The sequence below is a fragment of the Tachypleus tridentatus genome, chromosome 12 (genome assembly GCF_004210375.1).
Source record: "Tachypleus tridentatus isolate NWPU-2018 chromosome 12, ASM421037v1, whole genome shotgun sequence".
Classification (NCBI taxonomy): Eukaryota; Metazoa; Arthropoda; class Merostomata; order Xiphosura; family Limulidae; genus Tachypleus; species Tachypleus tridentatus.
The window spans coordinates 19,567,560-19,595,490 of NC_134836.1; the positions used below are offsets into that span (position 1 = coordinate 19,567,560).

At 33.1% G+C, this 27,931-nt stretch overlaps 1 pseudogene across 1 annotated transcript; it reads left to right on the forward strand.

Moving 5' to 3' along the window:
• LOC143235078 (ras-related protein Rab-5C-like) lies at nt 1-27,931 on the forward strand (annotated as a pseudogene). The gene is made up of 7 exons (XR_013018913.1): nt 1-126; nt 5,392-5,434; nt 13,952-14,120; nt 21,159-21,310; nt 22,892-23,014; nt 26,301-26,395; nt 27,557-27,931. The product of XR_013018913.1 is annotated as a ras-related protein Rab-5C-like (transcript).

Sequence of the window (27,931 nt, forward strand, 5' to 3'; positions counted from 1 at the left end):
TTCGAGGGTGGTGAAGGGAGGTTATGTGTACGTAACGCTGAGTTCCGTATAAGAGTAAACTGATTTTGCCATCAGTGTGTTTCATTTTTTCATTAAAATTGTTTGATCAACGAATAAGCTAATTGTGTAAGTTGTTTTGCTTTTATAAATTTTGGACTTAATTTAAGAAAAAACATCTTTAAAAATTGTGTTTTTACAGGACGTTAAAAGAGTGGAACGGAAATGTTGATTGTTGTTAACTTGCATGTAATTTGCGGTACTAGATATTGAAATACTCGTTTTCCAAATCCTCATCTTGCGTATTGTATGATCACGCAGACGAATATATTAGTAATTTTGTAGCGGTAACAGTATTATTAATAAATAATGTAGTCCTTGTTAATGTTTATTCAGTGAGTCTTTAATGAGTGTTTTGTGTTGGTATATCATGCGTTTCATACCTACACTGCAAACTACACTATCATCAGTATGATTCAGACGACTTAGAAATTTTTGTAGAACTTGTAGAAGTTAAAAGTAATAAAAGTTTATATATTTATTTTTTTAGTATTTTTAACAAAGCTTTGACACTTATAGTTATGGTAAGTTCGAACACAGGTTAACCACACGAACTTAGAAATGAGTAACTTGATGATAATTTCTACCGAATGTTAGATTCCCAGAACCTCACTGGATCCTTAGATGTATAAGTAGAAAAGGTACTAACTGAAAAATTAAATAAAAGTGCATGGAAATGGCTTGTTTTGGGATGGTTGTACTAAAAGAATAAGATAGTTTATTTATAATGTTGTATATTGGAACATATGCCTATTTGGTTTTGAGGTATGTAGGAAAAATTATGAAAAACTATAAAATGTGGGTAACAATGGATCATTTGTACCATCAAAACTGTTTTTGCACACCCGCTCTTGAAAATAAGTAAAAGATCACACTTGCCCTTTATTTTTCAGGAAGTTACCACTTCTGCTTTTGAGCTCTTATAAACAGTAAAGTGATTATCTCAAATACCAGTGATAGCAAATTACACCTTATATAAGACAGGCCATCTGTAGAAGAATGATGTTGACTATTAACTGGAACATATTCAGTATTTTTCTAGTATTGATTTAGTGTCTTCATTCTTCAGAACTCGCCTTAAAAAAAAAAAAAAAGGTTGCTATCCTTTCAATCACCTGGATAATCTTGTATGCCTCAGTACGATCACCTGTTACTGATATTTTCTTAAGAGAAAATAATTTAAGCTATAATTCTTATATATCTACAGGGTGGCCTGTAAGCCCCTACCCATCCACATATCTTATGTGTCCAGTGTATCTGTGTGTTGTTCCTCATTCTCACTGCATAATATTATGCGACGCCATGTTCTGTGAGACACTTTCCTCAACATCAGCCATATTTCTCTGAAAAGAAAAGAAACAACTTTATAATACATGCTTAATTGAATATAACGTAATAACATATGGATGGGTAGGGACTTACGGGCCACCCTGTACAATCATCCTGGAAGTCGTTTTGTGATTCTCCTCCCTCCCTGCAGTCTGTCATTATCCTTTATTAGCTAAAGAAACCATCATACACTATTTAAAGTGAAACCTGAGTAGTGATTTGCATAATGAGATAATTACATTTTTTTTTTCTTGTATTTAGAGTACCTATAAATACATCTTAGAATTATATTAGCTTTACTACTGATGACATTGTACTGTCTTTAGTGAATAATCTACACTGAATCAAGATCCTTTTATTCAGTCACACTATGGAGTTTATTCCATTCTGTATTAACTTTTTGATCAAGATTACAGTATCTTGGATGCATTACCTTGCACTTGCTATAATTAAAGGCCATTTGACAAACATTGTTTCAACTAGCCAATTGATCAATTCATTCTGTAGTACTGTATCATTGCATCTAGAATACCCAAAAGATTGATGAGCAGCAATACAGAAAATCAGTTAGAAAAATCACATCAGTAGCAGTTGGAGAAAGACTAATTAATTGGACTCTTGTTATTAGAAGAGTACCTCAGAGGCCAATGCCTGTGCTTTTTCATAACACATTTGCTGCCTCATAATGAATTAAATATAATTAAACATTCAGGAGGTGCCAAGGTATAGTCAGAGTGTTTCAAACTCATGTCCCATGAGAGATATTTGGCTTTGAAACATAATTGTGACCCACATATTTAAGAAAAAGGAGCTCTTTTATTCATTGAGGTTATCTAATCCACTAAAGTATACTAAAAAACTCAAAGGAAGCTATTATCACTTAAATATAAGTCTTGCTTTAAACTTTCTTAAATTTGCTGCATCCACCACATTTGAAAGCAACCCATTTTAAATACCAATCACTCTGTTAGAAAAGTAAAAGCTGTTTTGCAAAATGTGACTCGTATGCTGTTAAAGGTAGTTACTTTTGTATTCCTTGCCTTACCATTTATACTGTTAAATATGATGCATCAACACTCATTTCTTTTGAGTGTTGAACAAGTCAATCACATACCCTCTAACATTTAAAATTGAAACAATTCCAAAATCTTAAATTGTCATTAGATGAAGACTTTTCAGTTCCATATATTATTCTAATACTAATAGCTCACCTTTAAACCCTATCCAACAATTCACTTGTCCTTATTAAATGAAGAGCTCAAAATTGAATGGAATACCCCAAATGATGCCTAACAAGTGATTTGTACAATAAAATTAGCTTTTTTTTTCTTAGCCAGTATTGAATATTTTTGTAAATACAACCTAAAATACAGTTTGTACAAGCAATATCACACTGTTACATCAACCAAAATGTGGAGATTCTTTTCTTTCATAATATTTTTAAGGTTATTCATATTAAAATTATATTTTTATTTAAGCATTAACTGCAATCATATTTAAGAGTGATCAACTGTTTATTTGCCTAACCCACCAAGTAATGTAAGTCTCTTTCTAAAGCAGTAGCAGCATCTGTAAAGATGCAAGCAACATTCAGGACTTTAATATCTGCAAATTTAAACAAGTTTGTGACAGTCTTTTTATTTTTTATCTCTGTCACTCCTATCTACATGAACAATAACATATTAAAAGAATGTCAAAATATAGATTTTACCATAATTAAATCATGTTGACTATCTAAAAATTTGTAACTTTGTTTAATGTATGTGAAAAGACAGTTACTTGGACATTTTTTTATCTATTTTAAAATAAAGAGTTTGATTAATCAATTTCAAATTTTTTATTACCCTTCCACCATTCAAGGACTTGCAAATAAATGTTAGTAAGTGGTTCACATAATAACTCTTTAATTTCCTTCAAAATACTTGGGGATATGCTATGTGTTTTAGGAGATTTACCATTCTTTAAACTTCTGGATTATATCTCAACAAGCTCAGAGTTTATGTAATTGTCTTTTTTTATCATATATTTATCTAGCAACTGTTCAGGATGAAGAATATTACTTGAATCTTGATTAGTAACAACTGAAAGAAAAGTAAAACATTGATAGGTTGCACAAGTAGTAAATTAGTAATGTTTACAAGTGATGTTAAAGTCCTGGATATTTCTAGCTGTATTAAGAGTGTTGAAATTGTACCAAATGACTTGGTTCAGTTAGTTAACACACATGCGCGAGGAAGCTTTTCCTTAACTTGATAATTCTAGTGAAAAAACAAAAGTACCTTTATAGTTTTATATGTATTCAAACAAAACTAAAAGTTTTTCACCTGAACCTTAACAATCTTAAATTGTATTTCTCATAATTGTTAAAATGACTTCTTCATGGCATATGTTCCAGTGCAGCATCTGAAGCATTTTTGATTTTTCATCGTAGGCCATTTCTCTGAATATTTAAGGTCCAGTTTTACATAATTTATAAGCATTATTTCTTGGAAATAATGGTAAAATTTGATTTTGCTAATGTAGTTTAGTGTAAAGATAATTATTTTAATATCAGTGAACTGTAGCTAGATATCTGATATTCTGCCTGTTACCTTTTAATTTTGCTTATACATCTTTTACTACTTTCTTTTAAAAACTTATTTCCTGTTACAATCATTCATGGTAAGACAAGTGATGCATAATGGTTAAATGAAGCTAATCATGAAGAGTGTTTGTATCTTTTACAATCGTTATAAAGTCGACATTTTCAGTACGAGATTTTAGTAGCCATTGTCATTTACTCTTCTTTCATAATATCATCAAAGATAAACTATGTACACTATAGCTAGGAATGATTTTTCAAAGACTGAATACCTTGCAGTAAAAAAATTTAAATGTCGCTGTTATCACTTCTCACGTGATAAGAGTGAGTAATAGTATGTCACAAAACTGATTTGTTTTCAAGCTCGTTAAAATGATCTGAATAAAACTTTTGTACTGGAAAATTAAAAATTAATCATTGTTGTTTTTTAGTGTGGATCAGTGTGTGTTACAAGCTGCTGAGAAAGATTCTGAAAATATTAGATAATTTCATAATAATGAATACTGATCAGCTTTCAATATTACAGTTCATGTTATTTAGTATTACTGTTATAATTGTTGTTGCTATAACTTATCAGTGTTCAGGTTTTTGAACTTCTGGGCATTTAATATTTGAAAGATTATTCCTGGCTGCTGAGTATATAGCCACTGCATTCAAAGAAACCTAATAATCTTTGTGGTTTTTTTAAAAAATTGACTTTCATTAATAAAATAAGGCACCATAAAAATAGGCACATATTTAGGAGTTAGTACAAAACAGTTCCCTAAACAATGCATTTTTCGGTGTTTGTGTCATAAACCACGGACAAGACGTTTCAGTATGCCCCAGCATATCATTGATGAATACTTATTTGCAGCCATCCTGAGGGTTACTTTTTATTTTCTCTCCTATTGCATCTAAGTTTCTTCAAATTAAGGTGAACATTAGGATCATGCTTGTAGGATTTCAAATAGGCTTAAGATGTTGTTACACGTATTAGAGACATCACCTAATTTGTGTTGTATTCTGTTTCACAGTTTTGAGTATTAGACTAATTAATTATTAATGGGTGCTGTGGAGTAAAGTGCATTAGTTCATTTCCAGAACTAACAATAAAAGGTGAGTGATACAACAGCAGTTTTCTCCTTAGAGACACTTTTATTGATTATGTAACAAGTTTTACTACATGTATGTAAAAGTACTGTATCATGACTAGTGTTGTAAGAGATGCATGTTTTGTAAGTAGTATTTCTTAAATTATTTTCATTTCAAAAGGTTTGATATTGAAAAATTATTGACATATTGACTTTTTTAGTTTCCTTAAATGTTATTCATAGAAGGTGTAAATCATACTGTGTTTGTGCTTTGTTTCTGAAATACAAGTTTTAAGTTTGATGTATAACAAATAATGTACAAGAGTGTTCTTGAATAAAAAATATATTTAGGTTGGAACAACCTATGAAAGGAAACTGGGATGAAACAAGCCATGTAAGGAAAGTGAAATAGACACCATATATTCTCTTACTTGTATGTTACTTTGAGAAAAAAAAACTAATTTAAAAAGCTCTAAATTCTAAAATACTAATATTAATTACACTGCATTCACAGTGTGTATATTCAGGAACTGCAGTAAAACACCCACCATTTCTCGAAAGCTGTACAGCTGAAAATATTTTTGTAATAGTGAAAAACCTCTATGTTCAGATTCAATCTTATATGAGTCAGTATTATAAGCCAATAATTAGATATCCTTCTGATAAATTGCTAAAAATAATACTTAGCACAAGCATCAGTTGTTATACATTTCTCAAACAAATCAAAAAATTTTGGATCTCATTAAAAACAAAAAAATAGTTTTTATTAACAATTCTTATTTTTTATTTGTAGTTCAGTTTTGAATTTCTATTTATTTTAATTACTTTTAAAATTCATATTAATAATTGTCACAGATAAACTATTTGTGAAAACTTTATATTTCTAAATAATTGACTTGTGCAATTTATTGAATAAAATATTGTTATAAAAAATGAGTTTTTAAGAACATAAAATTGTGTTCTAGCTCCCCTGTGTTGCAGGAATAAAGTGCGAGGACTAGTAGCACAAAAGATCAGGTTTATATCTGCAATGGGAAGAGCCTAAATGCATTTTAGAAAAAACCACGTTTTAAATTATTTCTGGTTCAAAATGTTAGACATTACATCGTGAAACTACTGACCTTGAGCTTAGCAGAGACCAGTGTATTTCAAGGGCTTAAGAGGAGAATTGACAGTTACTTCCTAAGGATATATGTGAGGGACAGTCTTGAAGAATTGTCCTTTTCTATATAATTGTTTCGGAAATGAAAAAAGACGTTTAATATACATATTTTGAAGACCTTTAGTTAAAGCCATCTTCTGTAGAACTAACTTTCACTAGTTGTCCATATTCTCAAATTTTGTTCTAGAATAAAACTTACCTTGTTTTCTTTTCACCACAGTCAATCATATTATCATACATATATGTATGCATAGTAATACTTGTATGTGCTAGTTTGCAAAAGTCTATATTATTCTCTTTATACTAACTATATGAGTTTGTGTTTTCCTCTGACTTTAAATAAATAATTTTGTTAATGTGTAACAGAGCTTCTGTTTCTACTCTTAATTATATTTTAATTTGGTTTGTGGAATGTTATCATTATTTTAAAAGTATTATGATTTTTCAAATTGTTTTTTTCTCATTTTTCATACTCTTCACCTTTTATGTTTTCAACAGTATTTTGTTTAAACTTTCCCAGAAATGTTACAAGAGTGATTTTGTTGCACACATATTTATGTCTATTTTGGGTATGCAATGAATGATGGACTATTAGTAACAAGCTACTCTAGTACAGACTCAAAATTAATAGTAGGCCATTAGCTCCAAACTAGAAAACTTAGCATTGAGCTAGTAATGTTAATGGTTTGAGAAGTCTGATTGGATTGTGAAAGTTTCAGTAAACTAGTTTTTCTGGTGTAAAAATTAAAATACTAAAAAATAAAAATAAGTGTAGTATTATAGTTGCAATATTAGGTTACTTTTTATATTGGACTTGTAGATTTTTGACTTAGTGTCATAAGATGTTGAGTTTAAGCTCTGTACTATGTGTGCAGGAATTAGTTGATGGTTGTTTATGATAAGTTGTCTACATTTACTTGATAATTGTAGGCAATTCTCATTCAATATCTTAAGGATAGGGTCTTTTACTGGAAACAATATCTTATAATGGTTTAATATATGGTAAGTTAGCATAGATTTTATACTTCATTTGTCACTCTTTTGGACCTAATGGATAAATTGGAATGCATTAAATGGAGTAGCTAGAAAAAGTATTTCAGCATGTGCTTCATGGTATTTAAGAGTAGGGACATAAGCAATTGTTACATACACTCAAACATATATATATGTTTAAAAATGTCATAGAATTTGTTTAGAAATAATCATACTGGTTGACTGCTTTAAATCTAAACCACTGGTTTTCTTGTGAATGAATTTGTTTTCAAATGATGCAAGGAAATCTCATTGATTTTTTTTTATATTTATCATTTCATCATACTTTATATTTAATATAACAAGATCCATGTATATTATATTTTGATAGTTTTATTTAGTTTCTGTTTTATTTAAGATGTTATTTTACTCTAAGTGTCCTATTTTCAAAGGGATACAAGTTGGTAAATGATAAATAGCATCAAGCTATTGCAAAGACATTCAGGAACTCACTTTCCTCCTATTCACCCTCCTTCTAGTTGGACTTTGTGGAGTAATGAATAATCAGCAGAAAGATAAATGGAGAATTACAGTGTAATATTTAAAAATGTACATTGTGCAAATTCACAAAAAATTATGTCAGCATAATAATCTACAAGTGATTAAAGAACTAACTAAACATAAAACACTGACTAGTTTCAACAGACTAAACTTATTGCTTTAGTGACAAACTGAGTCTTGTAACTAGATGGATTTCATTGATCATATGTGTTGTTATTATGGTGATGTATTGTTATTGTATATTACAATCTATGACGTTAATTTATATCAGAGTTGTAACTGGAGTCTTATGAATAAGTGAAAAATAACATTTTAAAATGTGATGAATTATAAATGTGAAACTGCTGATAAGATGGAAACCATTTCTTTCACTCATCTTTGCTTTTTATGTCAGATACTTATTTCTAAGATTATAGAAATTATAAGGAAAAATGAACATTCATATTATGAATAATATTTGATTCTTTCTAATTTTCTTAAGAATGCACTTTTTTTTTTCAAGCTATATCAGGTACCAATAGGAATTAAAATTAGTAGCTGTTTGTGATATATTTTTAATCCCATTTTTAATTATATGAAGTACTTGTAACAAATTCCTTTTGTCAGAATTTGTTACTATAGAAGTTTCTAGTTTAAATATAATGGACTTGAGATTGTTTTAATATTTAATAACTGAATGTTATAATATATATTGAAAGCCAATTGTAAAAAGAATGTTCTGTTTAATCTTTCTGGTTGGGAAGTAGGATGAACACCAGATACATAATGAGTCAAATTCATAGTTCCTTGTTAGGTTTTGTATTAATACTAGATGATCATGTAACACAATAAGAACTACAATTCAGTTATGCTTATAGCTGTTATGAATATTCTTTTAAGAGAATGAACCCAAGTTAGAAATAATCAGATCTGGAGTGCACATGTAGATTTTTGGGTTTGAAATTTACTCTGATATTTAGCATCGTGCTGTATCATAAGTTATCTAATTAAAAATAAAAATATTTAATATACTATTACCGTAATGAAAACACTAAGTTTTTAAGAAAATTTACTTCCTTACAGATACTACATGTAATATTGAGCTCTTATTGCATTTGAATGCAAAGACGGTAATTAGTTTAAAAAATGTTTTGTGTAAATGTAAATTATTTATTTTAGATTTGTATCTCTATATACATGTATATATGACTGGGTTTGAGACAGTGGTGTGTTAATCTTGTAAGAAAAGACTACATAGTCTTTTGTGTAATCCTTTTGAAGAAACCACACAAATTATTGATTAGAAGCTTGCAACATGTACATTTTACAAATGGAATTAAAATAAAAAATTAATAGTTTAAATATGGGTGTGAAATTTTCATTAAAAGTTAGTTATTTTAACAGCTATGTGATTTGACTTTTAATCAAAGTATCATCATGTTTCACAAGAGTGAACAAATCACTATAATAGGGAATATCACTTAAAGCATCTGTACAAAGATATAGAAATATATTGGTAAATTGAGGTGGAGAATGATTTATGCTCTCATGCTTTATGGCTGATCATTAAACAGGTTAGCATGAGGTGCTAGAAAATAGTGGTAATGAGCTTTTTGAGTTGCTCAGTTATTTCCTTAAGCTAACATGTCTCTTTTAAGCTCAGAAAAACATCCTTTGGTGAAAAAGGGTTAAGATATTCTACTGTAATTAGTTTCTGTAATATTAGGAATACTGTAAAAATACTCATGCTTTGCTTAGTTAAATACCAAATATTTAATAATTTATTTTTTATACATATATATTATTTTTTCATATACCATGTAATATTACATTTAATTACTTCTTGTCAAAGGTTTCAATATGCTGTGTAAAATCTCTGTATTCTTCTTTATGAAATAATCCTTTTTTAATTATATAATAAGTTGTGTGGGCTGTTTTCACTAATGGGATTGTTTTTAATAGTGCAGTCATATACTTTCACCAACATTATTTCTGCATTCCCAGTGGGTAATTACAGTTTGTGCTGCTCTTTTTTTTTTTTAATTGGTGGATTTTAAATTGCTTCTAAATCTAGTGTACACATACCTGCAGTGAAGCTTCATTCTTTTTTTAACTGTGTACTAGAACTCCTAAGATATTATAATTAAAGTGCCACGTAATAACTTTAATTAAAGATGTTATAATGGAATTTACAACTTAAATATTTATTTATCTGAAACATATTAAAACTGCAAAAGCATAAACTCTGCTTTGAACTACTTTAACATTTTACATGATTAAAATTTAATAATTCTTTTATACCTCATTTAACAATTAAACTTAATTATTATTTAAGACTTCTTTGAGACTTTTTTCCTCCAGTAATTGTATGCTGGAACTTAAATATTTTACTAATTTTTCTAATGGATGTTCAAAAGGAATAATATATAAATTTATTTGGAATATTACACCAGTTATTGAAACTTATTTATTAACGTGTACCAATATTCACAAAATGTGAATCATTTTGAATGTGATTAAATTTGTGAAACGAGTTAATAGTATGAAGTAAAGTATTAACATAGTGAATATTATTGAACCAACTGCTTAAACAATGATGTGTTGGATTTAATATCCAATCTCGCATTGCTTTATATCCTGCATTTCTTTTATCTATATTTGTATATTAACAGTAATCATGTTGTAAACTAGCTTCTGATATGGTGCTTACAAGATTAGCTTTTCTATATTTGGCTGCTCTCTATTTGCAAACTTTTTTCAAATGCATGCCACAAGCCTTTATCCCACCTCTGTTGGAATCCAAAGTTCCAACATGTCTCATGAAAATCATGTGTCACATTTCCTCCAATGGAAGAGCAGTAGTATCATGTGATGTAACTGCGTGCCACTACTGAACTAGTACTTTTTGTTTGGCAGTGCTTGAGTACATATTTTTTTTTCTTTTGAATGCTAATTAGCCTTGAAGTGATTTAACTTTATTTAACTTGTTCAGCTTTTCCATTTCACTTCTCTTTGAGAGCATTAGTTTTATCAGTGTTTGCTGTGCATTATTTGGTGGTTTAGTATCTATCATGAATTCCAAAGTTGCTGTTATCATTTCAGATCCATATTACTCACCTATTACTATACTTCTGACCACAGGTGTGGACAATTCATAAGATGTTTTTTAGAAAAGTGGAGTATTATATGAAATGCACATTGTCTCTTGTTTATGCCCATCTTCTTGTACTTTTTAAGCATTTCAGATTATATCTTGGATATGTGATGTTTTATCTCTTGCTATTGTTTATTTGAGCCACGTTCCCTTTTGTTTGGGTTTACGATGTGCTTTTAACATTCCTCCCATTGGGAGATTGCATAGATATGCCTGTCCCCTATGAGCTTTGGGTCAATTCAATCTTATAACTTTTCAGGTGGGTTCTTAAATTCTGGAACACCAGTTGTGGGTTCAGTTTACCTATTTGGGTAGATAGGTTCCAAACAAAAATTTCTGTTCATCCCATCCCTGTTTCCCATCTTTGACTTTTTCTTCCTATCTGCATTTTTAGTGGGAAGTCTATGCTCTGGATATTCATATGCTGGGGCTGCACTTTCATATATACATGGACACCTGACTTCATATTGTCCATTCCAATTGGGAGTCAGCTAGTCCTACTTATTAGCTCCCTCTTGAAGCCATACAGGTGTGATTATTCATGTTCCCTCCCCCTCAGTTGTCAATTTACATTGGTGGTTGGACAAGGACCATACATTGGCAGAAGTCCTATATTTTCCCTCCACAGTTAGTTTCATCTGTTTTCAAATACTTTCTTTCAGAGCAGGAGTTGATCACCTTGGGGTTTTAGGTCCTTGGTCTGAAAAGGAGATTTCTATTCACATCAGTGCTCTCAAACTCCTGGCTGTTCAATGAACTTGGGATAATTCTTTTAATCTCTTGTCAGCACTGGCAGGTTATAATCCATTCTTACAAGTCTACTGTGATGGTTTATATCAATGACCCTGGGTGCAGATCCAGATCCCTGTATTTTTGCACTATGAATCTTTATTGGGCACATACTTATAAAATTTCTTTGATGTCATGTCATAGGTGCTTTCAGTCTCTGTTCTGATTGTCTGGATGGGAAAGACAATCAGAATAGAGACTGAAAGCACTCTGTGTATCCTGCTGTTTTTTTGGTAGCTTGACTGTATCTGGGTATGCCTCTTCTTGGTGCCTTTGCCTCCATCCCCAGTCACAAATTGCATCAATTTTGATTGATGGTTTTCCATCCTCAAACCTTGGCTGTTGATGATTGGTCTTTTCTTTTGTATTTCCATCTTATCTGCTTACTTCATTGGCTGGTCTCTCTCTCATCCATACTACTCAGTAATTCTCTGGTATTCCATCCTGCACCATTTGTCTTCATGCCTAACTTCTGCAGGTTTTCTGGTTTATCTTGCAGTGTGACATCACAGTTAGCCCATTCTATTTGCACTTCTTCTTTGGTTGCTGTATAGTGCAAATGGAGCAAGTGGGAATTGACTCACATCAGTCCTGCCATTTCAATATGGGATTCAAACTAATCTTATGAGGAGAGAGAGAGTACTATATCAGAAGTTATAATTTTCCTGAATGAAAATATATGCTTGATAGGTATTTCCCTTGTCTCACCTTCTTCCCCACTTTATTATTGTGCTTGCATCTTTTGCCAAACTTTGAAGTGACGGTTTGTTATTTGCACATAGAAAGAGTGATGTGTATCATGCGATAATAGTGCTCTCCTATTGGTGGAAAGGTGACATTGATTTAAATGAGAAATGAATTGGAACTCTGGATTCCAACAGAGGGATGATAAAGGCTTGTCACATGGGTCGAAAAAATATTTGCAAATAGAGGGAAGTACCTATCAGAAATACATTTTCATTTAGGACAATTATAACTTTTATTAGTTACCAATTTTTATTGTGTAAAATTTATGGATATGATTTTGATTGGTGCTTGACTATATTGGTAGAAGAACATTAGGGGAATCGTAAAATTTAATTTAAAAGTGAAAAAAAATTAAATACTGTAATATTAGGATTTTATTTTACCTGACGTAGAGGAAATGTTGTGCACAATTTGAAATATCAAATATTGTTTTCTGTTAGAATTTTTTAGGAAGTGTTTTATGCTTTTCTAACTGTAATATTAAAAAAATACTAGCAGTAATGATGGTTCACATAACTGTGAAGAAACTATTCATGATGAATGAATTTTGTTACGCCTTTCAAGCTTGCTGTCATTTATTTTGTTCTCATCATATTTTTATTTCTTAAAAATTAACACTGCTGTAAAAGAAAAAAATATAACAGTATATTCTTCATGTCTTGAAAAATTAAGAAATTAATAATAATTTTTAAAGTTTTTATTTATATAAAATAAAATGGTGAGAATGTTTATAAAATTATTTCTTGTTTGATAAAAAAACTGAAGTACACCATTCAGTTCCTTAGTTCAGTGAATATGTATAAAATATGTACAACTAATATAATAATAATTTTAATTATTTTCTTTAATACTAATTTCTAATTAATATGTCTCTCTACAAGGAAGTGTTCATTATGTATGGTACACAAATACGTTTATAGTTCAATAAAGAGTTATCACTTTTCTCCTAAGTTTGAGGTCAGATATTTGTCAAATTCAAGAAAACTTTACAAATTTGAGTATCTTGAGTGTGTTAGTAACAATGTAATACCTTATTTTCAATAGAAATTATCATTTTAAAGTAGGTTTGTTGAGTTATTAATTTTGACCAAAAGTTTCAGGAGTAACAGATTAGTGAAAATTAGAAGCACCTGTTCTTTTATTGTAAGTTCCATAATATCTGTTGTGTAATGTCTGTTATGTATATGTTCAGTATAAAGATTTAAAATTACAGATTTAATGACAAAGTTGTGAAATGTTTCAAATATAAAAACTGCAATTTTCATAAAATTCTTATTATGTTAATTTGTGTGTTTATATTCTTGTACAAATATAACTTAATGAAAAAGTCTGTTCTTCATATTGAAAAGAGATGTTTATAGAGTAGTATTGATTATAAATGTTTTTTGTGACGGAAAGTTTCTGTGTGATCCAAGGAACTACAAATGATAGTTTTAAGATTTCACAAACATGCTAGAAACCTGATACATTAAGTAAAAGTAGAAACAGCTGTACAGTTTTGTATTCCTTTGTACATTAGTAATTTTAATAAGATAGGATCGTTACAGTTTCCAATGGCAGGTCGAAGCGGAGCTCAACGACCAAATGGGGCAACGCAGGGTAAGATCTGTCAGTTCAAGTTAGTTTTACTTGGGGAGTCAGCTGTTGGAAAATCCAGTTTAGTTCTTCGATTCGTTAAAGGACAGTTTCATGAATATCAAGAAAGTACTATTGGAGGTAAAGGATTTTATTGTATTCTTTATCAAAAAATGTGACTTTTTTTAAAATAAGAATTGGATTTTTTTTCTAAAGCTTAAAACAAAAACATCTTGCTAGTAGATATGCATGTAGTGTTTTTGGTTAGTATTCGATATGTGGACATTTTATCAAGAAATCTAAACAAAACCTATTCACTGTAAGTAACCGACATTACGTTAAAATTATACATTTACTAATGTGTGTGTGTGTGTGTAAGTGCATTACCTACATTTTTTTATTATTATTTTTTTCTCTGTGATTACTTAATATGTTGTTCTTAAAGATGACATTAGCAACAACTCCCAGGCCTAAATGAAACACTTGTCAACTGGATGACAATAAAACTTAACACTCCTGTCTGTTGATTCCAAGAATAAAAATGTTACAAGTGCTAATAAAACATGTTTCACTACCCAAAATATATGCCTTGCTTATTTGTTTTTGGCTGAGTATTATTTTTTTTTCTTTTATCTTCTACTCAACCTATTGTTTGTCTGAATCTGCTTTGTAGGTGCAGTAAGAGAAACCTCTACACTTGATTAGTGAAGCGAATCATGAAATAGCTGCAAAGTAGCAGTGTAACCCAATAACACATGTTTATCAAAGTGTAAATTAAACTGGATCTTCTTTGAATTTAAACTTCGAAATTAAGCAGTTTTTGGAATACTAAGTTTAATTATTATATATGCTGTTGTGTGGCTGTATAATATGAAGTGAATAGTGGCCAATAACACTTCTCCTTCACTTCACCTATTTAGTAGACATGTTTTTCTCATAGTAACTGCAGAGTACCCTTCTGTGTGGATTACTGTACATGGTGAGGGGACCTCCCAGGGAAGGTTCTGTTCTTTTAGTTTACCTCCTCTACTATTTAAACATCCACTCACGTGTTTGCCGTGCGTGGCAACCCGTGAAGAGAGGCTATGATCCTGGTGGTTGAGATGTCCAACCCTAATCCTACAGATGGGCAGCCTTGGGGTGGCCTACCTTAGGTCATTTGGCTTGTCCACTGAGGCTAGGGTCAACCAAGTACCAGTGTAGGATGTCCTCAACAGGTGTTGTGGACATTGTATCTGATGCTGGTGTTTGGGTATAGTGCTCACTAAACCCTGGCATTCCTGCAGTGTCGTTGTTTGGCATTGTTGTGCATCCCTTCATAAGGCTCTGTGGTGGGTGGGGTAAGTGGACACTGAGATTTCCCTTTCTTTATTATGGATACTCCAATTAAAAATTTTAATAAAATAGTGAAAAAACAGTCTATAGGTAAACAACAACATCTTGAAGATTCTGAGCAGCAATCCTCACCATCTGTACCACCTGTTGTACCTAATTTTCTTATATTGCATTCACTTCCAGACAAATCTTTAGGGTAAATGTCTCTCTCTTTCATTCAGAAGGGACTGGAGGGACTTGCTGGCTCTCCAAAGTCAGTAAAGATCTGGTGACATATTGGTGGAAACATCTGCATTTCAACACAGTGTAGTCTTCTTGCATTCAAAGGCAATTGGGGATTTACCTATTGAGGTTACACCTCATGATACTTTGAATTCATTATGAGGAGTTATTGTTGACTTGCTGGCTCTCCAAAGACAGTAAAGATCTGGTGACATATTGGTGGAAACATCCGCATTTCAACACAGTGTAGACTTCTTGCATTCAAAGGCAATTGGGGATATACCTATTGAGGTTACACCTCATGCTACTTTGAATTCATCACGAGGAGTTATTGTTGAGAGGGATTTGAAAAACATCTCAGAGTTGGAGATTCTCGCTGGTTTCTCCACCCAAGGAGTTTCTGCAGTGAGGAGTATATCCACTTGCAAAGATGGAATTATGATGCCGACCAATGTCCTTATTCTCACATTTTTGTCACCACTTCTGCCTTCCAACATCAAGATAGGTTATGTTAATTGCAGAAAATGATCATACATTCCAAACCCTCTCCGATGTTTCCGGTGTGAGTAGTTTGGTCACTCAAAGACATCATGTTGTGGTTCCTTGACATATTCTCATTGTAGTGGCAAGGACCATGGTGCCTACCAGTATGAAACAGACCCTTATTGCATCAATTGCAATGGCTCTCACCCTTCCTACTTTCGTTCTTGCCCTAAATGGTTGGAAGAAAAATAGGTGCAGCATTTGAAAACAATTCATTACATCACTTATCCTGAGGCTTGAAAATTGCTGTCCACCATCTCATCTCAGATATATGCTGCTGCACTTTGTTCCACAACTACAGTGGGAGTGCAGATAGATCTCTGTGCTTTCAAAAGAATCATTCTCCAAACAAATGAAAAATCTTTTGACCTCCATGGTTAAAATAGTTGATGAATCAACTTCAACACTTATCTCTGTCCCTTACATACATTTCAACAAACCCCAAGATCCACTTGGTTCCAGGTCTTGCATTTCCTCAGGTACATTCTCTTCTCCCATCTCAAGAGGCAAAATGATCATTTGTTCACGTTCTCAGTTGCTGGAATCCACTTTCAACAGCAAAGACCTGCTCAATCAACCCAGGTCAACAGACCTCCCTCAAATAAAGACAATAAAGAAAAAACTCATGGTCATAAACAGATTTGCTCCATCCAATTCAGCTGCTCATAAATAAAAATTGATACAATGGAACTATTGAGGTTTACGTTCTAATCTGGATGACATCAAAGCACTGACTGCTTTGTACCATCCTGTATGTCTTTCCTTACAGGAAACATTTTTGAAACCTGCCGATACAGTCACCTTTCGGCAGTTTTCTTTGTACATAAATGACAGGCTGTGTGATGGACAAGTGCATGAAGAGGTGGCACTGTTGGTTGATCAGCATGTGCCCACTCTGTCTTTGCTACTCGACACACTCTTGGATGTCATAGCCATCCGTGTTTCCTTGGGTCATTCCATCACTGTTTGTTCTCTCTACCTGTTGCCTGGACAGACATATGATCAATCAGACCTTGATGCTTTTATTGAACAGTTGCCATCTCCCTATTTAATCCTGTGGGACTTTAATGGACATCATCCCCTCTGGGGAAGTGCTGATATTGATAGGAGAGGTTAATCTGTAGAATACTCTCTTATCTCAATCTTTCTCTTTTCAATACTGGTTCTTCTACTTATTTCCATGCACCTAGTTGGTCCTTTACTGTTACTGATTTCTCAATTTGCTCCCCTTCATTATTCTCCCATTTTTCATGTAGGGTTGACAATAATCCACGAGGCAGTGATCATTTACCTATAATCTTGAGAAAGACTGGCAGTAGTCGATGCCACCCGGCCCGCATGCCCCAGTGGAAGCTGGATCAGGCAAACTGGCTCTCTTTCACTGCTCTCTCAGCCATCAGTAGACAACTGTGTGGCAGCAGTAACTGACTGTATTATACAAGCAGCTGCTCAATGCATTCCTAAAACGACACATTTTCCAGTGTATGGTTGTCCATGGTGGATTTCTGCCTATCACGTGACATGGAAGGCTCAAAAACGGGCCTGGGATACTTTCCATAGATATCCCACACCCTCGAACCACATCGCTTTCCAGCAGCCTGTGCACCAGCTCGTTGAGTAAGACGTCACAGCGAGAAAGAATCTTGGATTAAGTTCATAACTGGCATATCTGTCATATGGGACATGATTTGAAAGATCAGTGGGCAATATAATTCTGTTCCCCTTTTGATCTTGCTCTCTGGTGGCCAGGAAGTAGCTGATACCCAGATCATCGCCAATACTCTAGGTGAAAGCTTTTGCAGGGTATCTAGAACTTCTGCTTCTTCTTTCACCTTCTTAGCCATCAAGACTCGGGCAGAGCAGTTACCACTTTCCTATTGAGCTTATTGTCTCTATGACTATAATCATCCCTTTACACTGGTAGAACTCAAACTGGCAGTACATCAGTTGGCCCTGATAATATACCCTATGACATGCTGTGCCATCTGTCTCCTACTTCTCTTGCTATTCTTCTGATTGTTTTTAACTGGATCTGGCAGGAGAATGTATTTCCTGATGCCTGGTACCAGGCTATTGTCCTATCTTTCTCTAATCTTGGGAAGGATCCCAAGATTCCTTCAAATTACTGTCCAATTGCTTTGACGAGTTGTCTCTGTAAGACCTTAGAGAGGATGATTAATGCTCATCTTGTTAGGTTCCTCAAATCAAACAACTTCCTCTTGCCCACCCAGTGTGGGTTTCGATGACAGTGCTTCACCATGGACCATCTGAATCGACATGAAACGTCAATCATAGAAGCCTTTCTCAAACAACAACATCTTGTGTCAATATTCTTTGACATCGAGAAGGCTCATGATACAACATGGAGGTATGGCAATTTGCGAGACCTCAATATGTATGGGTTACGGGGCCATTTGCCCATTTTTATTAAAAAATTTTTAATGGACCAATGGAGATTCCAAGTTCGTGTGGGTTCGACACTTCCCATTCTTTTCTACAAGAACTTTGCGTACCTCAGGGCTGTGTTCTGAGTGTCACACTTTTCAGTAAAAAGATTAATGCCATCACTGAACAACTCCCTCTCACTGTTTCAAACGGGCTCTATGTCGACGACTATCACATCTTATGCCATTCGTCAAACATGAGGTATATTGAGCGGCAGCTACAGACTGCCCTCAATCATTTACTGAAGTGGACCACAGCAAACGGCTTTAAATTCTCTCTCTCTCTGAAACTGTTTGCATGCATGTTTGACACCAATGGGGTATTCACCCTAATCCTGAACTCCGACTATTGGCCTTAAAGATGCTAGACCATATTCATCATCAAGGACTTCAGCTCTGCACTGGGGCTTTCTGCACGTCCCCAATTCAGAGCTTACACATAGAGTCTCATGAACCTTCTTTGCACATCTGCTGTTTGCAAATGTCTTTACTATATGCTTTGAAACTTCGTTCCTTACCATAGCATCCCACCTGATGTTGTGTTTTCCTTCCTTGTTGGGCCATACTTTTTCAGAACAGATGGTCTGTCATTGCTCCTTTTGGCTCTTGTATCCAGGTGCAGTTGGATGAATTGGGTCTGTTTTTTGGATAACATTGCTCTATCCACTGGTCAGCCCATCCCACCATGGCTTCTTGCAGTCCCCAATAGTGACCTATCTGTAAGTCATCTGAGAAAAGTAGACACTCCTACGTTTTTTTAGAAATACTGTCTGCTATTTGCTGAACATCTTTCAAACCATCTTTCCATTCCTATTTATACAGATGGTTCGAAATCAGGTGACTGTATGGGCTCCACCATGGTTTGTTGTGGTTTGGTGGTTGTGCTCAGAATGCCCTCTACAACTTCTGTGTTCACTGCTGAACTGTATGCCATTTCTCTTGCCCTGGATTACATGGAAGCTAAGCAGTACTCAAACTGCACTATTTATACTGACTCGCTTAGTTCTCTACTAGCTGTGGAATTGCTTCACATTTGTTCACACCCTGTTCTTGCCAATATTCAAAACTGACTGGCCCATTTCTCTCTATAATCTACTTTTATCCAGTTTTTCTGGATACCAGGCTACATTGTTATTCACAGGAATGAGCTCACTGACACTGCAGCTAAGTCTATCTGCTCTGGCACTGTTGCTGCTGTGCCTGTCCCATACATGAACTATAGTCCTATATTCAAGACTTTGCTTCATGCCAGCTGGTAGTCGACTTGGAGTGAGCAACACAAAAACAAGCTTTTCCAAATAAAACCCTATATTGGACTTTGTCCGTCTTGTTTCCATAAGGATAGGAAAGAGGAAGTTGTTCTAACTAGACTATGCATTGGTCACAGTTTTTTAACTCGTGTTCTTTTATCTGGAACTGATGCACCAGTGTATAGTTTGTGTAACACTCAAATCACAATAAGCCACAGTTTACTTTCTTGTCATTGTTACGACTCTCAACAATGGCAACATTTTAAACATGTTCTGTCCCAAGGTTTGTCCATAACGTTAGACATTGTTATTGGTGATGGTGACACTGTTCACCTTGGTAATGTTTTTTAGCTTTTTAAAGGTCATTAATCTTTTTTAATTTATACATTTTACCTTTTTAATGTGGCTCCCTTTTAAAAATCACAGTTCATCTAGTTCAATTTGAAATTAGAAACTGGCCATAACATTAAATTACTCGAAACCAGGACTGGAAAGGCCAACTTTAGGTGACTAACGCTGCTGTTTGAACTACCTGTTAGTCATCCTGGTGAGTTATTTTTATAATTTTGCTATGCATCTTTTAAAACCTTTTCATTACTTTCCTTTTTTTAAATTGACCATCGCGTCATATAACTCGGAACCAGGACTGGAAAGGCCAACTTCAGGTGACTGACGATGGTTTTTGTACTTACCTGTTAGTCTTCCTGGCAAGTTATGATAATTGGAGTTACGCTACAGAAAGTCCTTTACAACTTGTGTTGCTGTTGTTTTATTCTTAACGTTGTAGACTAGATGTAAACAATGGTTTTATGCTCTTTAAGTGTTGTTTTTTTTTAAACTTTGTTTTGATTTACCTTAATTTCATTTTATGAATTTTACTAAATTTACTTTTAACTTTTTACCGGATATTTGGTGCCGATAGCCTAGCTGCTTTGTGCCATTAAACACTAAATTAACCTACCAACTGCAAAGTATGTTCACTTCAACACTATGTTTGATACTTTCCACTTTGATATTGGTCCAGCTTTTTTATCTCTCTGGTTAACTTATGTTTTGGGTTATTGATGAGCAAATGGAATTCTCTGAAGCTAGTATAACCCAGTAACACACATTGATCAAAGTATAGATTGAACTGGACCTACCTTTAACTAACCTTCAAGTTTATTATTACTACCTTCTATTTGAAATATAGAGTACGACACACAGCAAAAATCCTTTGTGAAGAAAGGAAGATTTGTAAAGTTTTAATTTATTTTAGTGGACTAATGGTCTCTTGTTATATAATAAAAACACCAAAACATTGTTTGAAACAGTTCAGTAACTGATATTCTTTTGAAACTAAGTTTTTATTGTATTCTGAATAGTTTTGCTTCTTCTCCTTTCAGCTGCATTTTTGACACAAACTGTATGCCTTGATGACACAACAGTCAAATTTGAGATTTGGGATACAGCTGGCCAAGAACGGTATCACAGCTTAGCACCTATGTATTACAGAGGGGCACAAGCAGCAATTGTGGTTTATGATATTGTAAATCAGGTGAGAATCAGTGTTGTTTTTTTATGTCCAAAGGAGGAAATTGAAATTTTGGTGTAGAAGAAAATTATCAAATGCTTCTAACACAAACAACTGAGGGACTTGAGCAATATTGTATTAATACCACTAAGTTAAAAGGATTGTTAATAAATATTTGTTACTAAATTTGCAAACACAAATATTAACTCAAGAGAATGGAGGAAAAGGTAAATTTGGGTCATACCGTTACCATATATTTACACAACCTTATATTTTCAGCCCCCCTCCCAATCCCAAAGTATTTGTATGTGGGCATTACATGGAAACTTTAATGAAACTGTCAAAATGTGCACATCTCTAATTTTACAGCATTTTACTTTAGGATTTGTTGATCAATGGTAGTTTGTGTAGCTCATGTAACCAAAGAATCATTAAGCCTTTATTGGTATTATTAATATCACTGATATGGGCAAAAATATTGTTAACAATGAGGATACCCAACTGATAAAACAATGCATTTTAGTATTTATGAATAGAAATGTGAAGAGAGGATATTATTCACTCCTGTTGCCAGGTTAGGGTTTAGTTTTGTTTTAAGCACATAGTTTGCTCAGATTGCATGTTAATATTAATAACTACAAATATTTTATGTGAACAGTTCTAGGAAGATTGCAGCTAGACATAAGAACTGTAGACCATTATATAAAAAATGTATTTCAAGCAGTTGTTAGAAAACACTGTGATCTTATTGTTGTTGTGTATCTTATTTTTAGAAGAGAGGAGTTTCCTTTGACCCTTAAGATAATATGATTAAGTTTTTTATTTTGTATATCCCATACTAGTGAGTTTCATCTGATAGTGTTTCTGTAAAAACAGTTTTGAATATACAGTAGAGTATTAAATGCTAGTCAGGTTCAAAGACTAAAGATACAACTTGAATAAAACTTAAGTATTTATACAATGACAAATACCCTTTTACTGATATTTCTAGTGGGTTTTTTTTTCACAGTTAGCTAAGCACAGTCTGGTAAAATTTATGTCTGTAATTCAGAAACATCACTCACTTTTCCTCAGAAAAGATAGCTAATACCTCATGCCTCTGTCAAAAAGTTTTTGAAAATTTACCAATGCTTTAAATAAAACACCCCTACACGTAATGTTGTGTACTGTTCCAGTCTCTGCTGCAACCAGCATTAAACTATAGCCCTCTACCAGTAGCAGGACAGTACATTCTCAGTGTGCAGTACTTCCCCTGTACACTTTATGCATACCAAAATATCATTCTTTTAGATAACACAGTAGTGTTCAGTCATTTTGTTTTTTCTTTAAGAAAAATGGGATTTTTGCATTTATAATTTTAAACTTTAAAAAGTAACTTATGCTGATTTAAAAATTATAATAAAGATTCTCCACCAGATTTTTTAAGTAACCAATATGAAGAAGTGTTGAATAAAAGACTGTTTTTCTAGAAAATATATGTGCTATTATCACCAAAAATGTTGTAAATCCAGTATATTGGTTAATATAGCTAGAAGTAGGTATTTAGTTAATTTTAATATATGATATTTACTGTTTGTCTTAATTGAAGAACTATTTGAATTTCAGGATACATTCAGTCGAGCAAAAATATGGGTTAAAGAATTACAGCGTCAAGCCAGTCCAAACATTGTGATTGCATTAGCAGGGAATAAAGCAGACTTGGCCAATAAACGAGCTGTGGAATATGAAGTATGCTAATCATTATAAAAATTATATCAATTGAAGCTTGCAATGGTAAAAAATTAAAAGGCTTAGCTCCAGGATATGGATTTGATTTTTTTTAAGTTTCAAACAAGCTGAAGGATCTTAATTTTTTTTATGTCAGTGAAAAATATTGAGTTGTCTTTCTGTGAAACATAATTATTGGATATCAACTAAAGCAATTAATGCAACTTGATGTTTGTTTGCAATTGTATGAAAGAAAATTTTGATGAGCTCTTTGCATTTTGAGTTGCCAAGTTGTGTAGCTTCTACTTTTGTAACTGAACATTCTAATTTTATAATAATGTGAGATAACAAATAGAAAATATGTTATAGAAAAATTAACATTCTTATAAGATTAGGTATTCTTGTTCCGTGCTTCCCTATATATGCAAACTTCTTCATTATGCATGCCACAAACCTTCTGCTTCTCCCTTATTGGAATTGAGTGATTGCAACATGTGTTACACACAACTTGTCATGTGTTGCCTCTCCACCAGTAGAAGCATAGCATACATCACATATGACTCCTTTGTGCACTGCTACTGAACTATCACTTCTTTCTTGGCAGAGTTTGTGTTTGGACGTGCTTTATGTTTATTGCTGCATGTGGTTACTTTTCAATTTTATTTATTCACACAGATTTTTGTATTCATATTTATCAGTTAATTCAAGTTGCTTTATTTCTACACTTGGGTTTGGTGAGACCTTTCCTTAGTTAACCTTACCACTTTGAGGGTTACACCACTGACTAGAGTTTTTACTGGGCCACAGGTGAAGCCTGTAGATAAAAGTTGAACAGCGTAGCATTCAACCTCCTGAAGTATACAAGTACATAAGACCATCATTAGAAAACCTACACCTTGTCAGCCAGCAAAGAACTTTGATCTTCTTTTTTAGCCCTCAGGGTTTGATAGTCATTCTCATTCTTATCTTGGTGTGAGTTTCCTGGATCTAATTTTGTCTTAACAAATTTTTTGTCTCATGTTTGTGCTGTTTTTCTCTTTATTGCAGGAACTACCTTCCAAATGTTTGGTTTTTCTCCTTCCCATGTTATTCTGGTTTGTTTTGATACGTAAGTTTCACAGTTCAGTGATGGATATAGCATGTCACATCCCTGAGGATTGTTTTTCAAGATCATCCATTAAGCTGTCTCAGGCTATGACATTCTTTTAGACTCTTAAATGCATTTTCACCTCTCTCTTCTTCTAATGGAGTGTAGGTGTTCTTACCACATACCAGTTCCAAGCCAATGAGGTGGTTGACATTGCAAGCACTCTCCTGAATGGGATCCACACAAAGATGGCAATGACCATTCAGTGCAGAGTATGGCAGTGGGGTTCTGCAGGTGTAGATGATATGATGTTCTCTAACATGCATTATACAGTTATTGAGGAGTGAGACATCAAATTGCAGTTCACCTCTTCAATTGGGAATTCTCATCCTACCACTGCTTTGGTGATAGTACTCTGTGGCTTGGTTTTGAATTTAGAGTGAACCAATCAATGTAAGTTATTGTGCAGGTTTCAGGTTGTCTATCTTCCTCCCTTGATTTTCTCCACCTTTGTTGTGGGTCATAGTTTTGGTGCACGTCATTGTTCCAGTTCTATTCTTGGCTAGCCCTCATTGTCTCTTTGTACAGGGTTATTCTTGCCATTTAAAGGGTTCTGGTCTGTTCCACAGTTGGGGGAGTTGAATGCATGCAGTAGACATCCTTTTGATATAAGATGTCAAGTTCATGGATTGATAACTCAGAGATAATCTTTGTGTCATACCTGGGAATTTGAGTGGTACTCCATTCCTTGGTTCTTGAGTTTAAGGTGAAGACAGTACTGTCTTCATCCTACCCTTGTGCAGATGTTGGTACTTTATGAGGAGGTTTTGGATGTAGTTGACTCACTGAGTATGGTCCAGAATGTCCTAGCCACTCTGCATTCTGAGGTACATCCTTATCTATTCACTTTTCTCATTGTGGGATTGAGTTACCACATCTTTCTCTGATTAGGATCACTTTTCTACCATGTTCTTCCCCACTTGGATGTGCTCCTTTCTGTTTCTGCCCTCATTTCTTACACATTTCACACATGGATGATGAGTATACCTGGTCAGAAATGGTGTGGTTCCCCTCTTCTGATTTTCTGATCTGACTCTCATCTATGAAAGTATCTTTTGGATGATTTTGGAAGTACATCTGTTATTCCCTCACACTGGTCTCTACTAATATTCGTTATAAATTCTAGCTAATCAGGTGAGAAACGGGAAGAACCATACTGGAAGTTATAATTTTCCTGTGCTAAAAATGTATTTCCAGTAGGGTATGTCCCTTCTCTTACACTTCCCACCCTTCCTCACCAGATTATTCTGCCAAACTTCGAAGTGATAGTTTGAAAGAAGTGTATGAAGGAAGTCACATTCATCATATTAGTATACTGTGCTCCTATTGGTTAAGAAGGTGATACATGATGATTTACATGAGAGAGACACTGGAATCACTTGATTCCAATAGGGAGGAGAAGAGGGTTTGCATCATGCATAAAGAAAAAAGATTGCAAATAAAGGGTAACATTGAACAAGAATAGCTAATCTTGTGTGAGGAGGGAGGTATCAATTGGAAATATATTTTTAGTGTAGGAAAATTATAACTTTTATTGAGTTAAAATTCCCTAAGTTTTCTTTTCATCACAGTATTTCACTGTGTAAACAAACTAAGGTTTCATATTTTCTTTTGTGTTTTCGCAAAGTACATATGATAAAGGTAAAAGTAAAACAAAACCTTATAACTACCTTAAAAAAATGTATATGTAAGAAACCTACATAAGTACAAACAATGACTGAAACCTTAAAACAAGGGATGTGATTCTAAATATAACAAATCTGACTTCTTGAGTATAACTTTTGAAAATAAAAGTGTGCAATTCTTGTATAATGCAGGTAATTTTGTGCAGAGAAGTGTTAAAGTACAAACCATTAAGTACCTAAAAGTTAGGTAAAATTTATTCTATTTAAATTGCTTACTTAAAAACAGTATTGTTAAAACATTCTTTGATAATATTTTTCTTTAGTGGTGAAGTATTTTGAAAAAAGTTTTGTTTTAATGTTCTAGTAACTGCCTTTGTGTATATGTGTAAAATTCAAAACAAGCATTAATAAATATGTTCTCTTTCATCAGAGGTTTCATGGTGGTGTTTTTAACACAGTCATTCCTTTTGATATAAGTACTAACTGTTTAAATGATTGTTTACTTGATGTGTGTTTGTTGATATATATTTTCTAGGAAGCACAAGCATATGCTGAAGAAAATGGTCTCCTTTTTTATGGAGACTTCTGCGAAGACAGCTATGAATGTAAATGATATATTTTTGGCTATAGGTAAGATGAAATAGAACTATTTAATTTTCTAAGTTATGCAGTTGTTATTTTGAAAATATTTCTACTTTTGTTAATGTTCTTTGAATTTGGGCAATGAAGTTAAGAGGGAAAACTGCTGTGCATTTTTTGGTAAAAATGAAATTCACTAAGGTTAAAATTTATTGGCTTGTGGAAAGATGATGTTCTATACTTACAAAATTTCCATTATATTTTATAATGTCTAATTTTGCACTTTTCATTTAGTTGCACTTTATAACAAGTTTTATCAAACAGTTAAAATTAATATCTTTAGTACAAACTAAATATCAAACAATTGTTATTGTTGTAATTAATACCACACAGCACATATTTATGTTGTATATCATAAAATCATAGTAGTATGCTATGAGCATATAGATTTTTTAAAAATATAAACATCTAGTTCATAACTATACTGTAACCAGATTCAAAACTGTAATTACAGTTTTAAAAATATCATTGGGTGTTGTGCTTTAAACTGCTTTGTAACCTACTTTGGAGTGTAGGAAGTTGAAAGCTGTTGATGTCACATTACTGAGTTGACCCAGATCAAAGGATTAAGTAAAGTTTTGATTATTTGCAATAAAAGGCAAACAGATCATCAAACTTGGGTTCTATTTCAGAACAAAATACATGAAAACATTCATAAGAATTCAGCTCATTTTTATAACTGGTAGGAAGTAAATCCTTGTATGTATACTCTTATATATGAATTTTCTTGTACACTATAAAGCTGCTTAAGTTTTAAACTGTCCACTGCTTGTGGTATTAGCCAAATAAGCAAATTTTTATGACTGCAATTAAACATGTGTAGTGGTATAAATAAAAATGAGGAACAATAACTTCTAGCAATAGTTTGGGAAGTTTTAAACCAGTTAGGGCCTCATACCAAATTGTAACAGGCTATTTAAGTAATTGTGACTCCCCTGAATAGTAACTATAAAAATATGGTTTATCATTTACAACACTGAGGGAGTTCATTAATGTTCCAATGGAATGAAGTATTTTGTCGCAGAGTTTTTTGATGATTTGTTTGAAAATACCATTTAACTGAAAAGAAATTATTTAGAAATAATTTTTATACATTTTTGGAGTTGTTTTTTTTTCCAAGATTAAGCAGTACTCTTTTTAAATTTTATACAGCTAAGAAGTTACCTAAAAATGAACAGTTGGCTAGTGGTTTACCTGGGCATGGAAGACGAGGGGTGGATTTGAGTGAAAACCAACAACAAACCAGCAGTGGATGTTGCAAGTGATGAAAAGTATTGTATTATTCCAGACATGAATTTCCCTTTCTTGCATTTGGCCCTGATGTAATGTATATTGGAAAATTGTGTATATACATTTTCCATCTTTAAAAAAAGTTGTGGCTCTGAAATAAAAAAGATGACCACACCATTAGTACTCTGTAGGCATAAGCTAAAACAGAAAAGGTTAATTGTAATGTATTATTTCATATTAAAAGAAAACATGTAAAATATAAAATCTTCACTAGCAATCAACATCTATTAAGAAAAT